Consider the following 8,215-nt stretch of genomic DNA (forward strand, 5'->3'; position numbering starts at 1 on the left):
ACATGCAGACATGACCGAGACACCTCTCCGGTCAATAACCAACAGCGGGATCTGGATACCCATGTTGGCTCCCACATGTTCCACGATGATCTCATCGGATGAACCATGATGTCAAGGACTTAATCAATCCCGTATACAATTCCCTTTGTCTAGCGGTACGATACTTGCCCAAGATTCGATCGTCGGTATCCCGATACCTTGTTCAATCTCGTTACCGGCAAGTCTCTTTACTCGTTCCGTAACACATCATCCCGTGATCAACTCCTTGATCACATTGTGCACATTATGATGATGTCCTACCGAGTGGGCCCAGAGATACCTCTCCGTCACACGGAGTGACAAATCCCAGTCTCGATTCGTGCCAACCCAACAGACACTTTCGGAGATACCTGTAGTGCACCTTTATAGCCACCCAGTTATGTTGTGACGTTTGGCACACCCAAAGTATTCCTACGGTATCCGGGAGTTGCACAATCTCATGGTCTAAGGAAATGATACTTGACATTAGAAAAGCTTTAGCATGCGAACTACACGATCTTGTGCTATGCTTAGGATTGGGTCTTGTCCATCACATCATTCTTCTAATGATGTGATCCTGTTATCAATGACATCCAATGTCCATGGTCAGGAAACCGTAACCATCTATTGATCAACGAGCTAGTCAACTAGAGGCTTACTAGGGACATGGTGTTGTCTATGTATCCACACATGTATCTGAGTTTCCTATCAATACAATTCTAGCATGGATAATAAACGATTATCATGAACAAGGAAATATAATAATAACTAATTTATTATTGCCTCTAGGGCATATTTCCAACAGTCTCCCACTTGCACTAGAGTCAATAATCTAGTTCACATCGCCATGTGATTAACACTCACAGGTCACATTGCCATGTGACCAACATCCAAAGAGTTTACTAGTGTCACTAAACTAGTTCACATCATCATGTGATTAAGACTCAATGAGTTCTGGGGTTTGATCATGTTTTGCTTGTGAGAGAGGTTTTAGTCAACGGGTCTGCAACAATCAGATCCGTATGTACTTTGCAAATCTCTAGGTCATATTATAAATGCTGCTTCCACGCTCCACTTGGAGCTATTCCAAATGGTTGCTCCACTATACGTATCCGGTTTGCTACTCAGAGTCATTCGGATAGGTGTTAAAGCTTGCATCGATGTAACCCTTTACGCCGAACTCTTTATCACCTCCATAATCGAGAAACATGTCCTTATTACTCCAAGGATAATTTTGACCGCTATCTAGTGATCCACTCCTGGATCACTTTTGTACCCTCTTGCCAGACATGTGGCAAGGCACACATTAGGTGCGGTACTCAGCATGGCATACCGTATAGAGCCTATGACAAAATCATAGGGGACGACATTCGTCCTTTCTCTTTCTTCTGCCGTGGTCGAGCTTTAAGTATTAACTTCATACCTTACAAATCAGGCAAGAACTCCTTCCTTGACTGATCCATCTTGAACACCTTCAAGATCATGTCAAGGTATGTGCTCATTTGAAAGTACCATTTAGCGTTTTTGATCTATCCTCATAGATCTTGATGCTCAATGTTCAAGTAGCCTAATCCAGGTTTTCTATTGAAAAACACTTTTCAAATAACCCTATATGCTTTCTAGAAATTCTACATCATTTCTGATCCACAATATGTCAACAACATATACTCATCAGAAATTCTATAGTGCTCCCACTCACTTCTTTGGAAATACAAGTTTCTCATAAATTTTGTATAAACCCAAAATCTTTGATCATCTCATCAAAGTGTACATTCCAACTCCGAGATGCTTACTCCATTCTTTAGAAGGATTGCTGGAGTTAGCATACCTTTTAGCATCCTTAGGATCGACAAAACCTTTCTGATTGTATCGCATACAACCTTTCCTTACGAAAACTGGTAAGGAAACTCGTTTTGACATCCATCTGCCAGATTACATAAATGCAGCTAATGCTAACATGATTCCGACGGACTTAAGCATTGCTACGGATGAGAAGATCTCATCGTAGTCAACTCCTTGAACTTGTGAAAAACTCTTCGCCACAAGTCGAGCTTCATAGACGGTGACATTACCGTCTACGTCCGTCTTCTTCTTAAAGATCCATTTATCTCAATGGCTTGCCGATCATTGGGCAAGTCCACCAAAGTCTATGCTTTGTTCTGATACATGGATCCTATCTCGGATTTCATGGCTTCTAACCATTTGTCGGAATTCAGGCCCACCATCGCTTCTCCATAGCTCGTAGGTTCATTGTTGTCTAGCAACATGACTTCCAAGACAGGATTACGTACCACTCTGAAGTAGTACGCATCCTTGTCATCCCACGAGGTTTGGTAGTGACTTGATCTGAAGTTTCATGATCACTATCATAAGCTTCTACTTCAATTGGTGTAGGTGCCATAGGAACAACTCCCTGTGCCCTGCCACACACTAGTTGAAGAGACGGTTCAATAACCTCATCAAGTCTCCACCATCCTCCCACTCAATTCTTTCGAGAGAAACTTTTCCTCGAGAAAGGACCCGATTCTAGAAACAATCCCTTATTGCTTTTGGATTTGAGACAGGAGGTATACCCAACTATTTTTGGGTGTCCTATGAAGATGCATTTATCCGCTTTGGGTTCGAGCTTATCAGCTTGAAACTTTTTCACATAAGCATTGCAGCACCAAACTTTTAAGAAATGACAGCTTAGGTTTCTCTAAACCATAGTTCATACGATGTCATCTCATCGGAATTACGTGATGCCCTATTTAAAGTGAATGTGGTTGTCTCTAATGCCTAACCCATAAACTATTGTGGTAATTCGATAAGAGGCATCATGGTATGCATCATATCCAATAGGGTGCAGTTATGATGTTCGGACACACCATCACACTATGGTGTTCCAGGCTGTATTAGTTGTGAAACAATTTCCACAATGTCTTAATTCTGTGCCAAACTCGTAATTCAGATATTCATCTCTATGATCATATCATAGACATTTTATCCTCTTGTCACGACGATCTCTCACCTTCACCCTGAAATTACTTGAACCTTTCAATAATTCAGACTCGTGATTCATCAAGTAAATATACTCAACATCTACTCAAATCATCTGTGAAGTAAGAACATAATGATATCCACTACACGCCTCAGCACTCATTGGACTGCACACATCAAAATGTATTACTTCCAACAAGTTGCTTTCTAGTTCCATTTTACTGAAAATGAGGCTTTCAGTCATCTTGCCCATGTGGTATGATTTGCATGTCTCAAGTGATTCAAAATCAAATGAGTCCAAACGGTCCATTTGCATGGAGTTTCTTCATGCATATACACCAATAGACATGGTTCGCATGTCTCAAACTTTTCAAAAATGAGTGAGCCCAAAGATCCATCAACATGGAGCTTCTTCATGCGTTTTATACCGATATGACTTACGTGGCAGTGCCACAAGTAGGTGGTACTATCATTACTATCTTATATCTTTTGGCATGAACATGTGTATCACTACGATCGAGATTCAATAAACCATTCATTTTTGGGTGCAAGACCATTGAAGGTATTATTCAAATAAACAGAGTAACCATTATTCTCCTTAAATGAATAACCATATTGCGATAGACATAATCCAATCATGTCTATGCTCAATGCAAACACCAATCTCGATGGTAGAGGGAGCGTGCGATGCTTGATCACATCAAGCTTGGGAAAAACTTCCAACACATATCGCCAGCTCACCTTTAGCTAGTCTCCGTTTACTTCGTAGCCTTTTATTTCGAGTTTACTAACACTTAGCAACCGAACCGGTATCTAATACCATGGTGCTGCTAGGAGTACTAGTAAAGTACACATCAACACAATGTATATCCAATATACTTCTATCGACCTTGCCAGCCTTCTTATCTACCAAGTATCTAGGGTAATTCTGCTCCAATGGCTGTTCCCCTTATTACAGAAGCACTTAGTCTCGGGTTTGGGTTCAACCTTGGGTTTCTTCACTAGAGCAGCAGCTGATTTGCCATTTCATGAAGTATCCCTTCTTGCCCTTGCCCTTGCCCTTCTTGAAACTAGTGGTTTCACCAACCATCAACAATTGATGCTCCTTCTTGATTTCTACTTTTGTGGTGTCAAACATCGCGAATATCTCAAGGATCATCATATATGTCCCCGATATATTTCATCACGAAGCTCTAGCAGCTTGGTGGTAATGACTTCGGAGAACCATCACTATTTCATCTGGAAGATCAACTCCCACTCGATTCAAGCGATTGTTGTACTCAGACAATCTGAGCACAAGCTCAAGATTGAGCTTTTCTCCCTTATTATGCAGGCTAAGAAAATCGTCGGAGGTCTTATACCTCTTGACATGGGCACGAGCCTGAAATCCCAATTTCAGTCCTTGGAACATCTCATATGTTCTGTGATGTTTCAAAAACGTCTTTGGTGCCTCAATTTTAAACCATTTAGCATTACGCACTGAACTATCATGTAGTCATCAAAACGTGTATGTCAGATGTTCGCAACATCCACAGATGACGTTCGAGGTTCAGCACACTGAGCGGTGCATTAAGGACATAAGCCTTCTACTGTCTGCATAATTGCTACTATCAACTTTCAACTAATTTTTCTCTAGGAACATATCTAAACAGTAGAACTAAAGCGCGAGCTATGACATAATTTGCAAAATCCTTTTGACTATGTTCAGGATAAACAAGTTCATCTTATGAACTCCCACTCAGATAGACATCCCTCTAGTCATCTAAGTGATTACATGATCTGAGTCAACTAAGCCGTGTCCGATCATCACGTGAGACGGACTAGTCATCATCGGTGAACATCTTCATGTTGATCGTATCTACCATACGACTCATGCTCGACCTTTCGGTCTCTTGTGTTCCGAGGCCATGTATATACATGCTAGGCTCGTCAAGTTAACCTAAGTGTTTCGCATGTGTTCCGAGGCCATGTCTGTACATGCTAGGCTCGTCAACACCCGTTGTATTCGAACGTAAGAATCTATCACACCCGATCATCACGTGGTGCTTCGAAACGACGAACTTTCGCAACGGTGCATAGTTAGGGGGAACACTTTCTTGAAATTTTAATGAGGGATCATCTTATTTACTACCGTTGTTCTAAGCAAATAAGATGCATAAACATGATAAACATCACATGCAATCAAAAAGTGACATGATATGGTCAATATCATTTTGCTCCTTTTGATCTCCATCTTCGGGGCTCCATGATCATCATCGTCACCGGCATGACACCATGATCTCCATCATCGTGTCTCCATGAAGTTGTCTCGTCAACTTATTACTTCTACTACTATGGCTACCTGTTAGCAATAAAGTAAAGTAATTACATGGCGTTGTTCAATGACACGCAGGTCATACAATAAATAAAGACAACTCCTATGGCTCCTGCCGGTTGTCATACTCATCGACATGCAAGTCATGATTCCTATTACATGAACATGATCAATCTCATACATCACATATCATTCATCACATTCTTCTTGGCCATATCACATCACATAGCATACCCTGCAAAAACAAGTTAGACGTCCTCTAATTGTTGTTTGCATGTTTTACGTGGCTGCTATGGGTTTCTAGCAAGAACGTTTCTTACCTACGCAAAACCACAACGTGATATGCCAATTGCTATTTACCCTTCATAAGGACCCTTTTCATCGAATCCGATCCGACTAAAGTGGGAGAGACAGACACCCGCTAACCACCTTATGCAACTAGTGCATGTCAGTCGGTGGAACCAGTCTCACGTAAGAGTACGTGTAAGGTCGGTCCGGGCCGCTTCATCCCACAATGCCGCCGAATCAAGATTGGACTAGTAACGGTAAGCATATTGAACAAAATCAATGCCCACAACTACTTTGTGTTCTACTCGTGCATAGAAACTACGCATAGACCTAGCTCATGATGCCACTATTGGGGAACGTAGCAGAAATTCAAAATTTTCCTACGTGTCACCAAGATCTATCTATGGAGAAACCAGCAACGAGGGGAAGGAGAGTGCATCTACATACCCTTGTAGATCACTAAGCGGAAGCGTTCAAGAGAACGGGGTTGAAGGAGTCATACTCGTCGTGATCCAAATCACCGGAGATCCTAGTGCCGAACGGACGGCGCCTCCGCGTTCAACACACGTACAGCCCGGTGACGTCTCCCATGCCTTGATCCAGCAAGGAGAGAGGGAGAGGTTGAGGAAGACTCCATCCAGCAGCAGCACAATGGCGTGGTGGTGGTGGAGGAGCGTGGTACTCCAGCAGGGCTTCACCAAGTACCGCAAGAGACGAGGAGGGAGAGGGGTAGGGCTGCGCCAAGAAGGAGAGGAACTCGTGTCTCTTGGGCAGCCCAAACCTCAAGTATATATAGGGGGAGGGGAGGGGCTGCGCCCCCACCTAGGGTTCCCTCCCTAGGGGTGGCGGCAGCCCCCAGATCCCATTTGGGTGGCGTCCAGGTGGAGGGGGAGAGGGAGGCGCACCAGGCATGGGCCCTAAGGCCCATCTGCCCTTAGGGTTTGCCCCCCTCCTCCCCTTAGGCGCCTTGGGCCCTTGTGGGGGGGGGGGGTGCACCAGCCCACCTGGGGCTGGTCCCCTCCCACACTTGGCCCATGCAGCCCTCCGGGGCTTGTGGCCCCACTTGGTGGACCCCCGGGACCCTCCCGGTGGTCCCGGTACGTTACCGATAAACCCCGAAACCTTTCCGGCGACCAAAACAGGACTTCCCATATATAAATCTTTACCTCCGGACCATTCCAGAACTCCTCTTGACGTCCGGGATCTCATCCGGGACTCCTAACAACATTCGGTAACCACGTATATCTATTCCCTATAACCCTAGCGTCATCGAACCTTAAGTGTGTAGACCCTACGGGTTCGGGAAACATGCAGACATGACCGAGACACCTCTCCGGTCAATAACCAACAACGGGATCTGGATACCCATGTTGGCTCCCACATGTTCCACGATGATCTCATCGGATGAACCACGATGTCAAGGACTTAATCAATCCCGTATACAATTCCCTTTGTCTAGCGGTACGATACTTGCCCAAGATTCGATCGTCGGTATCCCGATACCTTGTTCAATCTCGTTACCGGCAAGTCTCTTTACTCGTTCCGTAACACATCATCCCGTGATCAACTCCTTGATCACATTGTGCACATTATGATGATGTCCTACCGAGTGGGCCCAGAGATACCTCTCCGTCACACGGAGTGACAACCCAGTCTCAATTCGTGCCAACCCAACAGACACTTTCGGAGATACCCGTAGTGCACCTTTATAGCCACCCAGTTACGTTATGACGTTTGGCACACCCAAAGTATTCCTACGGTATCCGGGAGTTGCACAATCTCATGGTCTAAGGAAATGATACTTGACATTAGAAAAGCTTTAGCATGCGAACTACACGATCTTGTGCTATGCTTAGGATTGGGTCTTGTCCATCACATCATTCTTCTAATGATGTGATCCTGCTATCAATGACATCCAATGTCCATGGTCAGGAAACCGTAACCATCTATTGATCAACTAGCTAGTCAACTAGAGGGTTACTAGGGACATGGTGTTGTCTATGTATCCGCACATATATCTGAGTTTCCTATCAATACAATTCTAGCATGGATAATAAACGATTATCATGAACAAGGAAATATAATAATAACTAATTTATTATTGCCTCTAGGGCATATTTCCAACAGATAACTCATATACAAACACCACTGTAACATTTTGAACGGGATTAAAGTTTTGAAAAACATACCCCGATAACTTGTGTGTAATTAGCATGATAATATACACACAGTAGAGCTGATAACTCACATATAACACACATGATTACTTTTTAAACGGGAAAAATGTTGCTGAAAAACATATTCAGATAACTTGTTTGTAAGTAGCATGATAATATATGACAACACAGTCGATAACTCATGTACGAACACCACGGTAACTTTTGACCTTAAAATAATAAAAAAATTAAGCATACCTCGATAATTTTTTGTATAAATAGCATGGTAATATACGCACAACAGAGCTGATAACTCACGTGCCAACATCACAGTAACTTTTTTGACCCGGACAAAAAATGTGTTGAAAAACATATACCTGGTAACTTCTGCCTAATTAGAATGGTAACTTGTGCACATCACAGCCGATAACTTACTAGCCCAGTCGTGGTTACTATTGAC

This window comes from Triticum dicoccoides, chromosome 4A, assembly GCF_002162155.2.
Source record: "Triticum dicoccoides isolate Atlit2015 ecotype Zavitan chromosome 4A, WEW_v2.0, whole genome shotgun sequence".
NCBI classification, from domain to species: domain Eukaryota; kingdom Viridiplantae; phylum Streptophyta; class Magnoliopsida; order Poales; family Poaceae; genus Triticum; species Triticum dicoccoides.